This window comes from Panthera uncia, assembly GCF_023721935.1.
Source record: "Panthera uncia isolate 11264 chromosome B3 unlocalized genomic scaffold, Puncia_PCG_1.0 HiC_scaffold_1, whole genome shotgun sequence".
Classification (NCBI taxonomy): Eukaryota; Metazoa; Chordata; class Mammalia; order Carnivora; family Felidae; genus Panthera; species Panthera uncia.
The window spans coordinates 92,496,224-92,513,197 of NW_026057582.1; the positions used below are offsets into that span (position 1 = coordinate 92,496,224).

The window sequence follows — 16,974 nt, forward strand, 5'->3', positions numbered from 1 at the left end:
CAATGGCGCCTCCGCCGGGGTGGGCGGCGGGCAGCGCGGGGAGAGAGGCCCAGAGGTCCTGTGCTCCCCTGGATGGATGGCGAGGAGCCGAGAGAGGGCCCTGGGCTTGAGCACGGCTGGGAATGTCACCTGGGCCAGCACCTTAGCCCTCTGAGGTCAGTTTCCTCATCCTTCTTTGAGTCGGCAGATAAATGAGGGGAGCAGGCAGTGTTTTTAAGAGCCTACTTTCCTTCGTTACTTCGAACAAAACTTTTCACAGCACGGGGAAGACTTTTCTGAGGGCGCAGGCTTCTTCAATAAAAGGATTCTTTCCCTGGCTTCATCTAGTGGTCTGGCCTTTCACCTGGCCTGGGACCATCCTCAAGAGATCGGTTGAAGCGAACACAGTCCACTCTAATTTTATCAATCACCTGGGACCTTGATGCATAAAAAGTTGCTCTTAGGTAAAGCGATTCCAAATGGGAAGATTGATATAGAGAAATTTGCTTAAAATTCACCGTGAATGCTGAGGTTCTAATGTGGGCTCCAGCGGGTCTATGGAACTCCAGAAATTACCAGTGTGCATTCAAGGGGCCGTGCATCTAGGGAGAGTGCATTAGATTAATTTCATTAGCTTTTCATTCGATTTGCACTCCCCCAAAAAGATTTAAGAAACTCTGCTCTTCTTTTTTTTTTTTTTCAATTTTTTTTTTTTAATTTTTTTTTCAACGTTTTTTATTTATTTTTGGGACAGAGAGAGACAGAGCATGAACGGGGGAGGGGCAGAGAGAGAGGGAGACACAGAATCGGAAACAGGCTCCAGGCTCCGAGCCATCAGCCCAGAGCCTGACGCGGGGCTCGAACTCACGGAGCGCGAGATCGTGACCTGGCTGAAGTCGGATGCTTAACCGACTGCGCCACCCAGGCGCCCCGAAACTCTGCTCTTAAAAAAAAAAAAAAAAAAAAAAAAAAAGGACTTAAAGCAAAGCCTCAAAAATCTTTTTTTTTCCAGTTTCAAGTTTTTTTGCTTTTGCTGTTTTCAACTCAATAATTATCTAACAATTACATTCAGATCACATTGCAGTTCCCCATTCCATTTCATTATCCTTTACAACCACAGGAGTCTTGTTTCATTTTATAATTACAAAGATTTCAGTTCTGTCGTCCCAAGAGTGAGCCATACTTCGGAATCCTAGGTATTTGAAGATAAACTCACTTAAAGCTTCTGTTATCATAGAAACTTTTAAATATCTTATATGAGCAGACATGCTTTTACAACTACAACATGGAAGTATTACACACTGCAATACATCTTTTGAGAGAGACCAAATTTTTCCATTCCTGGCTTCTTCTTCGTCTTCTTCTTTTTTTTAAACCTATGTCATCATTTAACTATCTGCGTCCAAACAAATTTTTTAAAAGACCTCTCTAAAATGAAGAAAACATAGACACACTTTGGGGAATTTACTCTTTCCCTTGGTTCCCTACCATGTATTTTGAGGTTTTTTTGAAACCCTTCAAGAAGGATGCATCTGAGCATCAACATTTTATATTTTTAATCTAGAAGCTTCTGTATAATGCAGCCTGTTCAGTCACTAACCCAACGGGATGGAGAGATCCATTTCTGTGTTAGCCTGAAAGCCAGATTTAACTACTACCACCTTCTCTGTTATAGGTCAGAGGGCAGAAACATCACATTTGTCAGGCTGAGAAGCATTCATAGATTATCACCAACTCGTCCACCACATGTAATGGGTATGCTTTGACCTTATAGAGTCATTGAGGGAATTTCCATGCAGGTCAGGAGGAAGCAACTGTCATATTGCTGACTTTCTGGTTGGGAGTAGTTCTCAAGCAGTAGTCTAGGGGTCAACCTGGAAGCACACGAAAATGCAGATTCCAGGGTCCCACCCTCATACTTATAAAATGATCATCCCCAGAATTGTCTTCCTTAAGAAGTCCTCTGATTCCCATTCCCCCACCTTCCCACCCCCTTGTGAGTTTGATACAGGGGTCCAGGGGCCACTTTGAGAAAGCTGCTTTAGATCACTGCTTCTCTACTTTATTTATTCATTTTTTTAGTGTTTACTTATTTATTTTGAGAGAGAGAGAGAGAGACAGAGAGAGAGAGAGAGAGAGAGAGAGAGAAAATGCTTGTACATGCACAAATAAGTGAGCAGGAGAGGGGCAGAGAAAGAGGGAGAGAGAGAATCATAAGCAGGCTGTGTGCTCTCAGCACTGAGCCCAGGGGCCAGGGCTCCATCTCACTACCAAACCTTGAGATCAAGACCTGAGCTGAAATCAAGAGCCACTCAGATGCCCACACCACTTCTCTACTTTAATATGCACATGAATATCCTGATGATCTTTTTCAAATGCAGATTCTGACTCAGAAGGTCTAATTTCAGGCTTGAGATTCTGCACTTCTCATAAGCTTCCGCTGATATCAAAGCTGCTGGTTTGAGGACCACACTTTGAATAGCATGGTTCTAGAGTGATGGTTGCACATTGAAATCACATAGGGAGCTTTAAGCATGACTGATGCCTGGATCCCATGACCAGAGATTCTGAATTAATTGTTAGAGGTGCAGCCTGGGGTGCCCGGACATTGGCATACCTTCCTGATGACAGTGAGCAGCATTAAGCATCTCACTTCCACCAGGTCTCTTTTGAGGTCTCTGCTTCAAGCAGAGGAACCAATTTTATTGCCGAAAGCCCTTTAGTTTATTCTAGCAATATTCTTATCATTCATCTTTGCAAATTTTTCTCATTTTTACTCTCTGCCTTTCTCAGAGCAGAGAATTATTTACATGAGGAAATGGTGTTTTAAAAAGCACTTTCACAAGCACCTCTAGTAGAAAAGTTGCTAAGAAAGGCACCTGGGTGGCTCAGTTGGTAAGCGTCTGACTTCAGCTCAGGTCACGATCTCACGGTTCATAAGTTCAAGCCCCATGTCAGGCTCTGTACTGACAGCTCAAAGCCCTGGAGCCTGCTTAGGAATCTGTGTCTCCTTCTCTCTCTGCCCTTCACCTGCTCGTGCTCTGTCTCTCTCTCTCAAAAATAAACATTAAAAACTATTAAAAAAAAAAGTTAAGTTGCTAAGAGAACTGTTTATACGTCATGGAGGTCACTGTGCACAGTGTTATGGTTGAAATCTATACCTTCCCCCACCCTTTTATACAGCACCAGGAGGTTTTGAATGAGGATGAGATCAGAGGTTCCCCTCCGCCCTGCCACCCCACTCCACTGAGGTTCCATGTCCTTAGAGATCTAGGAACAAAAAATAAGTGGTAGGCAGATTAATGTCAGCATTTCAAAAAGGCTCATTTATCCAAGATGAGCCTCCTCAAGCTAACTGGCACTTCAAATTCTGTGCTTTTGGCTGAGAGTATATATCAGCTCAGCATGGTAATCCTGCTTAGCACATTCTGCCCAGACTGGTTGTTGGAAGGGCAACATAACTAATCATTACTTAAGAACAGTTAGTTTGGTACAGCCAAACGCATTAAATCCTTAAAAACAACTGGGTACTTTGGAGAAAAGTCATAAGGGCCTGGGTACCACTGAGCTAGACCAGCATTGGGAACCCATCTGCCAGGAACTCATGCAGGAAATGCGGCCTCTGTTTAGTCCCCGCCCCACTTCACACTGCCCCCCATCTCACTTTCCCCATCGGCTGCTCTCTCATCCCATTCTCTAGGTCTTACACTTACTGGTGTTCTGGTAGCTTCATCATCCTGTCCAAAATCTAGGGTCATGCCCCCAGTAGGAAAAGGGTTTTATTTCTCACAATGAACACCCTAAGAAGCTCTAAATGGTTGAAGATTTACATTTTTAAAAAATGAAACTCTAAAACTACTAGAGGAAAAGAAGGGTAAATTCATTTTTAATGTTGGAATGGAGAAAATCTTTCTTTTAAACAACTAGAAAGCCAGAAGCAAATAGTAAACAAATATAACTGCATTTAAAAAGCACACACAACAACAAAAACAAGCAGATGTACCCCGTAAACAAATGTAAAAGATAAATGACAAACTGGAAAAAAAAATTGCAGCTCATACCATAGATATAAGGCTAATCTTCTGAATATATATAGCACTCCTATAAGTTAATAAGGAAAAAAAAAACCACAAGAATTTAATAGGAAAATCAGCAAACATAGGAATCCAATAGGAAAATGGAACACAGTTCTCAGAAAAAGAAATACAAATGTTTCTAAGTAAACATGTAAGAAAAGATGTTTAAGCTTAAAAATGCAAATTACACCTGTCCTGAAACATAATTTTCACCTGTCAGAATGACAAAACTACAAACGTCTGACCACACATTCTCTTGGGGAAGCTAAAGAGAAATAGACATGCTTTTGCATTGCTGTTTGGACTGCAAATTAATATGACCCATATGGAAGGCAATTTGGCAATACCTAAAAACATTACAAATACATTTACCCTGTGACCCAGAAATATCACTTGTGGGAATTTATCCTGAATATATAAAAATATATATATTTTTATATATTCAGGATATATTCATATTCTATGAAATGATATATGCACATATGCAGTGTGGAATATTTGTAAAAGCAAAATATTTTTATTAACAACCTGTGCCCATCAGTACGGCACTAGTTAAATAAACTAACCTATGCACCCACTGGAATAGGTAGCTGTAAAACGAGAATGAGGAAATTCTCTATGTGCCATTATTGGAATAGTCCTTGGGATATATTTTAAGTGAAGAAAGCAAGGCAGAGAAAAATATATATTGTATTACCTTGTATAAGGAAGAAGCAGAAAAATAAGTGAAGATACTAACAAAGGTACTTACTTAGGGAGAGTGGGGATAAAATGGGAATGACACTTTCACCGTATAGCTTTGTGTATTATTTTGACATTTGAACCATATTATTGTGTTACTCTAATTGTGAGTAAAAAGACCATAACCACAAGGCTACATGGCCGCTGACCCCGGACTGGGGGACAATAGGGTGTGGCAGAGACTTTGCCAGCCTGAAGTTCATGCATTGTGTCTAAAGGGAGGCTCTCAATGATTGTTGCTGTACAAGAGCAAGATTGTTGATTTTTTTTTTGAAGAGAAGTTTAAAAATCTGACTCTTTATTTGAAATCTCTTGGCTTTGAAATATTGACAAAAATTCCAAAAAAATATTTTTAACTGGCTGAGTGCGTTGGCCAAACAACACTCACATTGTTAAGGGCCGTGCTGGGACTACCGAGCTTAGTTCTGAGCAGTCTCTTCTTATAATCATGAGTGGTTTTAAACAAAAATGGCTTTATTTCGCTCCACCACATCCCCTCCCCCACTCATTTCCTACCCTGGTTCTGCAAGGATAGCGGTAGCTCTGCCACTGTTATTGTTGGTTGAGTGGAGATGGGTTTCTTTGTGTGTTTGGTTTGGTTTGGGTTTTGTTTTGTTTTTTGGCTGTTTTCTAAAAATCAACTCCACCTTCAGTGGATGGAGATTTCCCGTCACTGTGGCTTTTCAAAAGCATGTGCTCCAGTTTGGAGGATAGTTCTCAAGGAGGAGATGCCAGCGGTGTTAAGCTATGTAATGCGTTATTATGACAATCAGAGCTTTTTGTGATGACTGTAATGAGGTACGCTTTTATGGGTCTATACATTATCTTGTTTATAGGGGGACATCACATTACCTACAGTCAGAGCTCCTGTTTGATTGGATGCTATATTTCCTTGAAGGCCCTAACTTGGCTGTGCCAGGGTTTACCTCCCTTTCCTACTTCTTGGAGTGAATCACTTCCAGGTGATATAAAAGCTGAGGATTTAGGGGCGCCTGGGTGGCTCAGTCGGTTAAGCTTCTAACTCTTGACTTGGGCTCAGGTCATGATCTCACAGTTCATGAGTTCACAAGTCCCCTCATGGAGCTCTGTGCTGACAGTGCAGACCCTGCTTCAGATTCTCTCTCTCTCTCCCTCTTTGCCCCTCCTCTACTCGTACTCTCTCTCTCTCTCTGAAAATAAATAAATAAACTTCAAAACAAAAACAAACTGAGGATTTAGACTAGGGATCAACAAACTATGCCCTGTAACCAAATCAAGTTTGTCACTTGATTTTGTACAGCCCACAAAGTAAGATTTTTACATGTATAAATGGTTAGGGGAAAAAATCAAAAGAATAATGATATTACATGACACAAACATTATGTAAAATTCAAATTTCATTAATCATAAATAATGTTTTGTTGGAATACAACTATGCTCATAGTTGATACTGCAAACACACCCGTAAACTTGACTCATGATGGCATGTTGAGGAAGACAAGTGAGAGCTAGCTCCTTAGTTACATCCTTCAGACACTTTCTTTGTCAAAACACATTTTGCACACATGCAAATAAAACACTCAATGCAGATACATAATTGTCGCGATTCTCTAAGGACATATGTAAAAACCAAGTGGGCCAAGACTGAGCATCTAGACCCACCGAGAACAGGGCAGTTGTGTTGACCATGTGAATGGCATTAAGCCATTTGGAACCGCTCCCAGATCCTGGAGCTATTCAAAAGCTCTTAGTCTCTTACTAGCCAAAGTGTTAGAGGTGAGGGCAGCAGTTACAAGCCTGCTAAGCTATAGCAGGCTATAGCCTGAACAGGATGGAACTTCTGGGGCCTAATATATTGCCCACTCTCTCGGTTTCCTGCCTTTCCTTCAACCTTTATTGCCTCTATGCCAGAGATAAAATGAATTGTTTTCCTTTGGAACTCAAAGGCACATGCCCCCCTGGAACAGTACCACTCCACTCTGGAGAGACAGCAGAGCCCCCAAACCAGCCCATCATTTAATGGCCCAATAGACCACAGGCTGAGAGATCCTTGAGAAGAGGGACCTTTCTGGGTAAGTTCCAGAACAACTTCTTAGAGTAGGAGTCTTCCATTGCTAAGAGATTATTTATCTTTGCCATTGCTCTCGTCCCAGGATCTCTCTATGGCTAGTCCAGGCTCACCATCACATGGTAGTCCTTACACCTTTGGCCACTGTGTGCCCACCCTAACTTGAGTAACCTAGGATTCTTTCCTCACTTTCAGGTTCCCAGCCAAATTCTCTCTCCCTCATGCTTCCCTGAGTATGTTGTAGTGGTGAGCAGTGTGGCCCCGGGAGTCAGACAGATTCACATTCTGGGCCCATAGCCTTGTAGCTGGGCCACCTTGGGCAAGTCTTTTAATGTGAGAAGTAAAGGAGATGATTCATTTTCGGAAATACCAAATAAAAGCTGTGCTGTCTAGTTAACAGTAGGTTTACAACCTATTGGAAAAAATGTATGAACCCTCTTTCCCCCCCCATTACCCCACCCCCCCGCCGATGCTGCAACAGTGGCGTCCCAAACCTTTAGACACCTTACTTCCTGGTTCTTCTTCCCCTCTCTGTTTTGTGGGCTTATTTTTATGGGCTTATTTGCAGGGACTTTGCAATGAGCATGAGCCAAAGAAAAAAGGGAGGAGAGAATGAAAGTGTTACCTGAGGGAATGTACATTTGTTCCAATCAGACTACTTTTTGCCTTACATGGGCATAGGTGACTTCTAGGTAAGGCTCTAACCTCTGTAGTACTCAGCCAATGAGGAACCAGGGGAGGGACTTGCATGCTAGGAGATAAATTGTCTGCTGTAACTGCCCCAAGTGTGCCTGTCCATCAGGCACCTGCTCTTACACGAACGTTGATTAAAGCCTCACTTCACTGTGCTCCGAGTCTCTGTGTCCCTCCTTTGATCGGGTCAGTGGGCCTATTCCTCACATTAACTTCTCCAAACTTCAGTTTGCTCATCTGTAAGACTGAGATAATAGCATGCACCTTATCTTGTTCTTAGGAGATTTAAGGGAAATGATCTAGATAAAGTGTAGCGCCTGGTATAGCCAGGTTCCCAATAGCTATTCATTGTTACTGTTATGAAGATTTTTCATTATTACTTTATCATTAGCCCTTCTTGCCCCATGCTCTCAGCATCTTATTTCTGGGTTTATTCTTTATCACCAATTCCTTCAGAATGCCAAGTTGTCTATCCGTAGGTACTTCTGTCAGCTGCTGCTTTGGGATAATATTTGGCCTCTTGACACCTAGATTGACATCATATCAACCTAAATCATCTTGTAAAAATAAAACAGAGTGAGCTTAATACGCTGACAGGGCTTCTTGAGCAGGTCAGGATTTCCTGGGCCCTCACCCCTTCTGCATGGCCACTGATGACAAGGTTTGACAACCATGAAGAGGAAGTCATCTTGACCCCCTTTCTAATTGGCTTAGCTGATTTTAACTTCTACTGGTTACTGTTGGTCACAGTCCTAAAAAGTGCTTTGGATGCTTTCATTTGGAAAATTGAGAAAATGACAGTAAAAGGTAGAGCAAAACAACTTCTAAGAAAGAACAGTTTACTTCTTAGGGGTCTCATGTTCTCCAGGATATGACTAACTATGTAGGAACTATCAGAACAGGTTTTATATCTGATAAAACATACTTATCTGAGAAAAAAAAATTTTTTTTCTCTGCATTCCTCAAACTTACCCCCTTGCCCCTGAAAAAGAAATCCTTGGCCAAATCTAGTTGACATTCAAGCTTAATTTACATGCATTTTATCTACAGACTAAAGGTCATGTTGTGTGAAATAAGCTGAAGCTTTTAGGTTGTGATTCTGCTACAAAGGGAGCATTTTCCAGCCCATCAGTTGCTTTTATGTAGCTCTTTGGGTTTTAACAGCTCTATATTTTAAGTAGATATAATTTACTTCTAGTTTAACTGAAGTTCAAGACACAATTTTCTTCACTTAAGGGTAGAGTTAAAACAACAAGGCCAACTAAATATCATTCAAGATGCAATTTGTGGAGTTTGTTCTGAGTGCAATAGAGTAACCCTTTCATCTGCCATTCAGAAAGTTTCCTGTACTTAGCAAAGTGCTGGAAACTTTGGAGACCCTGCCTGAGCTGTATGTATAAAAACTGTGAAGTACTTGGGAAAAAATTGTGGACAACTATATCCAAGTTAAATGATGAACTGCTACTCCAAATTATTCCCTGGTTTTTCAGTAACCTAATGTGTGAGTATTGGAGTCTGGAATCATTTTTACTTGAGGGTGGAATATGCCTCTAGGCAAAACTTGAGGACCTTAGAATTAATCCCTCTGAACAGGGAGCCCTTTAGACAAAAATCCTTTACAGTGAGCTAGCTGTGTGATTAACATTGGGGCAGTCAAGAAGAGAGAAATCAATTCTCACTAAGGTGATGAAGGAAGTTATCATGGAGGAAACAGAATGTGAAGTGAGCAATATAGGGCTGGTAAGAGTTGGGCAGGCAAGGAGGTCAAATCACTCCAAGGGCAGATAATAACTTAAGCCAAGCTCAAGGGACTGGAATGAAAATGGTACCAGGCTGGAAGAGCAAGGAACCAAGGAGGTCTTGCTGCACTGGGGAGTTTGGGCTGGGGGGATGGGGTGGAATTCCTTGAATTTACACTTTTGAGAAGTTGAGTCTGAATCTGATGGGCAATTGGGAGCATTGTAGACCCTTTATCAGGAAGGAGTCATGAAGAGAGTCATTCTGTAGCACTGGTCTGGTAGTGCAACGCAGGAAAGGCAGGAAAGAGACCAGAGGCAAGAAGAAAATTAGGAAGTTATTGCCTTAGTCCAGGCAAGAAATGATTCATGTCTGGCTAAGGTGGTGGCATCAGAAATGGAGAAGAAGATATATGTCCTACAAATACCAAGACAGAAGAATGAATTGAACTGGTAACTAATTGGATAGAATAAAGAGAAAGGAACCATTTAGTCTAGATCCATCCAATACTGAGAAGGATGGTGTCATCACTGGCAGGATTGAGGAAACACTGAAGCAGGTTAATTTAGAAGTGAGGATGCTGAATGTGTTTTGAGACTGAATATGAGATGAAAAGGTTGGGGGGGGGGGAAGGGAAGGAAAACTGAGGAAGAAAAGAGTATTCAGAGAAAGGAGAACATCCTGCTTCTAAGAACTCTTGTCTTCTCTGTGAGAGAGAGGTCTTCACAAGTCTGAAAAGTAATAGGCAGACCCAAAACCTTTAGATTGAGTGCTAGAATCATACTGTGTTTATTCCTGACTCCCTTTGAGGTGTGTGACCTTTGACAGCTCACTCAACCTCTCTGTGCCTCAGTTCTCTCATCCTTAAGAAGGCAATGATAGCAGTGTGTATCTTAGGTGTCACATTCAATTCAATAATTCATGTAAACTCTTTAGCATGGTGTATACAAGTTAATAAACCTGTTAGCTTATTATTACTGATATTTCAGTATTTCTCAAATACTTCCTTTCTGTGCTTCAGGGAATTTTGACACCTTGTAATAAAAACAATACAGATTGAATCAACAGAATTTGCCAGAGAAAGGGCAAATTCCAGGATGACTCTAAAGTTTGGAATCTCAGGTGATTAGGGGAACACACAGATCTCTAGAAAGAATGCTGTTTCCCAGATAGTTGTTTTGCTGGTTACTGGATCCAAAAGGAAAATATATATATATATATATATATATATATATATATATATATGTGTGTGTGTGTGTGTGTGTGTGTGTGTGTGTGTGTGTGTCTGTGTGTGTGTGTGTGTCTGTGTGTGTGTGTGTGTGTGTGTGTGTATTTAGGGAATTTCATTATATGAAGCATAATTTACAAATATCTTTATTCATGTCCAATGTGAACTCATTCATTCCTTCATTGACCAAATCTTTTTGAACCCCATAAGAACAGCATGTTTTTCAAAAAAATTTTTTGTAATGTTTTATTTATTATTGAGAGAGTATGAGCTGGAGGAGGCAGAGAGAGAGGGGGACATGGAATCCAAAGCAGGCTCCAGGCTCTGAGCTGTCAGCACAGCCCAATGCAGGGCTCAAACTTGTGAAATGCAAGATCATGACCTGAGCTGAAGTCAGACGCTCACTCGACTGAGCCACCCAGGTGCCCCAGAACAGCATGTTTTTCAGACCAGTGGTCCCAAGCAGCAAGTGTTCTGATGCTAAATGCATCAATAATTATTTTTTGGGTGAGCATCTCACCCTTAAGGACCTTCTCCAAATGTTTTCTGGAGTAACCACTTACAGCTATTCCCTGAAACAAGGAGGAGGGAGGAGGGGGCTGAGCAAAGAGTAGGTTGACAAAACATCTTCACAAATGTTTTTGCTATGTACAAAGAATGCCACAGGGCAGAGTTTTGAGATAATGGTTTAATTCTTTGTCCATTTCCCAACACTGGACAAGTTACTTGCTATGGTTTATGTATACTTTTCTGACTATAAGGTAAGGATAAGAATGCTTAGATAAAAATCAGAAATTACCTGAAGATGCTTGTTGAAGGGAACAATGTGAGCACAAAATATTGTTATTAACAGCTGGTGAAAGATTATTCTAGCAACATTCATGCTTCAGAAAACTCCATTAGAGACCAGGAGGAGACAAGTGATTCTCAGCTCACTTCAAAACACTCATCTCTTTCTTTCCTAACTCCTTCTGCACTTATTTGTCTGTATCACACAAACTAAAACTCTGTGTACAGTTTTGGTCTCCAATTTGTCACCTTTGGGCACCTTGTCTCCTTAAATACATCTCACCATTCTTCGCTGTGCCTCTAGTGAGGTAGTTGATGAATACCTCTTTACTGAAGAATTCATCCACAACTCAACAAGTGCAAATCTAAAGTGAGGTATCTGTCAGTTTCTGAATCTGGTTTCTTGTCCTGCTAAGAGTTTTGAAGGTGGGTCCTAGAGCATTTTTTAAATTCTTTCCTCAGAATTCATGCTAGCCACCAAATAGGAGATGGTATTGGTAAGACTTAGAGGCCTGCTCCACCTGTCAGAGATTCATTCATTCAATATGTGGTTACTGAGCAACTACTATGTCCCAGGCACTATTGTGGGTGCATGAGAGACAGTAAGAATGAAGCATACAAATCCCTGTCCTCTTGGACTTTATGTTCTGGAAGGGAAGGGCAGGCAAAAACCAAAGTACAAAATACCTACAGTATTAGAAGGTGATAAGTGCTATGGAAAATGATAAAGTAGGGGTGGGGATTAAAGAGGGGAAACAGGAAGATGCAATTACCAGTCATGTGAATAGGGAAGGCCTCACTGAGAAGGTGATGTTCGAGCAAACACTTGAAGAAGGGGGAAATGAGCCATGTAAATATCTGGGGAAGGGCCATTCAGGCAGAGGGAACAGCAAGTGCAAAGGCCACAAAAAAGGAAACTGGAGCGGAGTGAGTGGGAGGGAGAAGCCGGTCAGAAAGGAGGTCAGAAAGATAATTGAGGGGGCCAGATAACAGTTCGCATATTGCTTTGCAAGCTGATGTAAGGACACTGACGTTTATCGGGAGTCTTTGGAGGTTTTCAGGCAGAGGAGTGACATGATCTAACCTGCCTTTTCAGTGAATCCCTGTGATGACACTAGATTCTGTATGGGGCAGGGTTGGCAGTGGAAGCAGGAAGGCCTTTTAGATACCTATTGTGATAATCTAGATGAAATAAGATAGTGGCTTAGACCAGGGTGCTGGCAGCAGAAATGATAAGAAGTGGACAGTACCTAGATAAATCTGATGGTCGAGCTGATGGCATTTGCTCACAATCTGAATATAGGTGTGAGGAGGAAAATAGATATTAAATGACTTCAAGGTTAGTGGCCAAGCCAATGGAATTGCCTTTAACTGAGATGGCAGAACTGTAACTGTTTAAGAGGAATATCAGGAGTTCAGTATGGGGCATGTTAACACTGAGATTTCCTTGAGATGTTCAAGTGAAGAGGTCCAAGAGGGAGATGCATACCAGAGTCTGGGAAGGGGTCCCAGTTGGAAGTGTCCCCAGAAAATAGCAGAAGTGCTGAGTATGATCATATTTATTACCTGGACACTGGCAGGCTCTAACCAAGAATCTATCCACTCCTTATTAAACTCAGACTGTTGGAAAAAAAAAATAACAACTCGGGGCACCTGGGTGGCTCAGTTGGTTGAGTGTCCTACTTCGGCTCAGGTCATGATCTCACAATTAATGAGTTTAAGCCCCATATCGGGCTCTGTGCTGACAGCTCAGAGCCTGGAGCCTCTTTCAGATTCTCTGTCCTCCTCTCACTCTGCTCCTACACCACTTATGCTCTGTCTCTCAAAAATAAATAAAAACATTTAAAAAAAAAAACCTCTTTTACAAATAACTAGATTAAACCAATTAACTGTATTGTGAGCCTTTTGTGCCCAAAGATTTTGTCTTACTTTTATAAGCACAGAGCCCAGCTTATCAAGTGTTTGCTGATAAATAAATAGGTACTTCTAATCATTCAGAAATATTTTAGAAATAAATTCAAAAGAAATCTTTTAGCAACTAAGTAATATGTAAGTCAATATAACAAATGCTAACTGCCTGTTCTGGCCAGTGTGGGTGCACACTGTGGATGATGAGGAAGAATAGGAAAGGAATCCCCAACAAATTTATTGGCTAGTGGGAAGAAAAAGACAAATCCTCAAAAACTTGTGACACAAAGCAAAGGATAATAGGATTCTAAGAGAAATAAGATGAAAATCCAGTGGGCAATCAAGAAAGGTGTCAAGAAAGAGGCAGCATTTGAGCCAAGGCTAGAAGGATGGACAGGACTTCACAAGGCAAGTACTGGGTAGAGGCAAGAAGGGACTTGAACAGCAGGTGCTTTGTTTTAGCTCAAGCATGATATGGGTTGACATAAAAATATCTGAAAGTCTTTGCCTTTGTTGTTGAAAATTATTTTGAATACAGAAACTGTGAATACAGAATTTAAAGATGTTATCCCACCATCTTCTTACTTGCTTTGTTTCCAAGAAGAAGACTGTTGTTATCCTTGTCTTTGTTCCCCTGTATGGATTGTGTCTCCCCCCACCCCCGGCTACCCCTAAGATTTTCCCTTTAATACATGTTTAAGCAGTTTTATTATGATATGCCCTAGTGTCATTTTCTTCATGGTTCCTGTGCTTGGGTTTTGTTGAGCTTGTTGGAGATACAGATTTATAGTTTTCTTGAAATCTTGGAAAGTTTTCTGCTATTATTTCTTCAACTATTTTTCTGACCCCTTCTCTAGGCCTGCCAGTCAGGGACTCTAATTACATATGTGTTGGGCTACTTGGAGCTGTCCCACAGCTCACTGATGATCTCTTCACTTTTTATGTCTTTTTTCTCTGTGTGTTCCATTTTGGCTAGTTGCTATTGCTGTGTCTTCACATTCACTAATCTTTCTTCAGCAATGTCTAATCTGATTTTAGTCCCATTCAGTGTACTTTCCATCTAGACATTGTAATTTTCATTGCTAAAAGTTTGAATTAGGTGTTTTTTTATATTTTTTATGTTTCTATTTAACATGTTCAATCTTGCTTTAGTTTCTTGAACATTTGGAATACAGTTAAAATAAATGTTTCATTGTCTTTGCCTACTAATGCGTTCATTTGTATCATTTCTGCGTGAGTTTCACTTGATTGATTTTTTTCCTCATTATGGGTTGTGTTTTCCTGCTTCTTTGCAGGTCTGGTAATTTGTTATTGGATTCTAGACATTGTGATTTTACCTTATTTGGGGGGCTTATAGCTCAATTAGGCACTCTTTATATCAAGGAGTAGAAAACACACAGCCTTGGGTAACTTCCACATGGCTGACAGGTCAGTGAGGTTTACAGAGGTTAAACATCGTGCTTAAGATCACAAAGCTGGTGAGTGAAAAAAATGGAATTCAGGTCAGATGGAGTTGAATCTGACTCTAAAGCCTGTGTTCTTTACACCACACCTTTTGGGAGTTGAACACTTTTCATTTCAGGTAGTAAAATCTGTAAAGCCTTTCATTTATGGGTTCTTCTTTTTCTTTTATGCTTAGAATGTTCTTCCCTATCTTAAGATCTTAAGATCAAATCATCACCTCTATTTACTCATAGTTACGTATAATTTCATTTGAAAGCTGTTCCAACACATTTGCATGTGTTTTAACTATACAGAGATAAAAGGAACCTTTCTTTCCCCTTTAAGAAACAATTGGCCAGAATTAGTTAATAGATTGCTGGATTTGAAAATAGGCAATTCACTACAAAACAACTTCTTAAAGTAAGGGCAAGGATTTGAGATTAGTAACTTGACTTAAAATGCTACTTTTTCTTTCTTTCTTTTGAATTTTGGGGTTGGGGGGAGAATTGTCTCAGATTCAATGTCACATTGACTGCGTTTGCACCTGATGGAAGAAAGATGTGAGCACAGGAGATACTGGCAGAATGTGTTTCTGAGAGAGTGGCCCAAGTTTCTGGTTCTGCAGTTGGGTAAGCCCATTCATGAGAGGAGGGCTCCTTACTGCCAAAAACTCTGACCCAGCCTATCAACATAAGGAAAACCAAAAGGTCTGGCCATTCCTGAGATGCAGCTGCTTGAACTGCCCACAGGACAAGACTGAGAACCTGGGGCTTGTTGGTGCCTGAGAGGCACCTGGTGGGAGAAGGGAAAGGCTTAAGAAGGGGGTCGTAATCACCAATAGCAACTTCTGTTTAATGGGTTAGGGAGCTTATCAATTTATGTCTGGCTATTTCTATAAATCCTACTCTGTTTTCCATTTTAAAGATAGCAATTAGACTTTAGTCAAATACTTTTATTAAATAGTATGAATTAATGATTTTTCAGAAATCAGAACCAGCTCGTTTATGTTCAAATCATGAAATGATATCTTTATAAAACACCAATACAAACATATAAAGTTGTTTTTATCATGACTTTATTACTCTTCCCAGATGCTTCCTAGGGTAAGTATTGTCATGAGTCCTATTTTGTCAAGGGTCTGGGGCACTTGTACTAAGTCCTGTGCAGTCAACAAGAAACAACAGATATCTGCCACCACTGTTTGACCTGAGGTCAGAGCCTTGAAGAAGGCCTTGAAGCACACTTGGGGGAGGAATTGCTCCTTCAGGGACTTGCACTGCACATTTTCATATGTTCTCAGTGTTAATAAATGTCCTGAGGCCCTGATCCCAGCTGAAAGCAATTTTGCTGGAGACACTGGGTGAGGATGTTTGCTGGAACCACCTCTTCCAACTGGGACTGTCAATGAATCCTGAGCCCAACCCCAGCTGCTTCTGTGACTGCGTGCCAGAGGGCTGGCCAAGGCTTGTGGGTGGACTCTGAACCAACACTCTTTAATTATTTGTTTAGCATTTTGTTAGAATCCGGGCAGTGACTAAGGCAGGGTAAGAAGGAAAGTGGCAGGAGGCTGTACTGTCTCCAGCAGTTCTATAGCTCTGCAAAATAAATGCCTGAGGGAGAAGTAGTCCAACCACTGCTCCTTGGAGGGCAGACTGGCCTCCATATCCATCCTAATCCACTTGGTAAAGCAAGAGTTGTTGGTGAATGGCATGGTTCCCCATGGCATTGGATTTTCATTGATGCTTGAGACTCCTTTTCACGTCAGCATCCCCATCTCGGCCTAGCTGACCCAGCCCTAACCAGCTGGGTGCAGAGCTTATGCAGGTGCCTCTACTCAAGACAGCATTAAAGGTCTAGGTTATTCCCCTGCATACCAGGGGGAATATCTATTATTTCTGGTTTTGTAGTGATGTTGATACGGACAGGAAGGGGATAGTGATGTCTCAGGGATTATGTCTAGGATAATCCTGGCAGCTCCATGCTCCTGTTTCTAGGCATTAGTGGCATGTCTTCCAAAATAAAGTTATCTTAAACAAGCAGTCACAAAGAGAGATAGGTAACCACATGCTAGATGTTCATTTCTCATAAAACAATGTTACTGCTGGTTGGAAAGGAATTGTTTGAGGAGTATATTCTCCTCCTAATTGAGTAATCAATTATGAAGTGTTTATTGAGTACTTACTTTGTGCCTAATGCCATTCTAATGCTGGGAAAGAGAACTAAAGAGTGAACGGGACATACAGAAAAAGGATGAAACAGTCCCTACCAATAAGAACCATCTGGTTGAGAAGCCAGAGCAACACATGAAAAAGTGTGCCAACAACCAGCCATAT

The 16,974-nt window shown here is 41.1% G+C and overlaps 1 protein-coding gene across 1 annotated transcript in view; it reads left to right on the forward strand.

Annotated features, from left to right (window-relative positions):
* GLDN (gliomedin) overlaps positions 1-16,974 on the forward strand; it is a 60,443-nt gene that overhangs the window by 398 nt on the left and 43,071 nt on the right. The window lies entirely within an intron of this gene.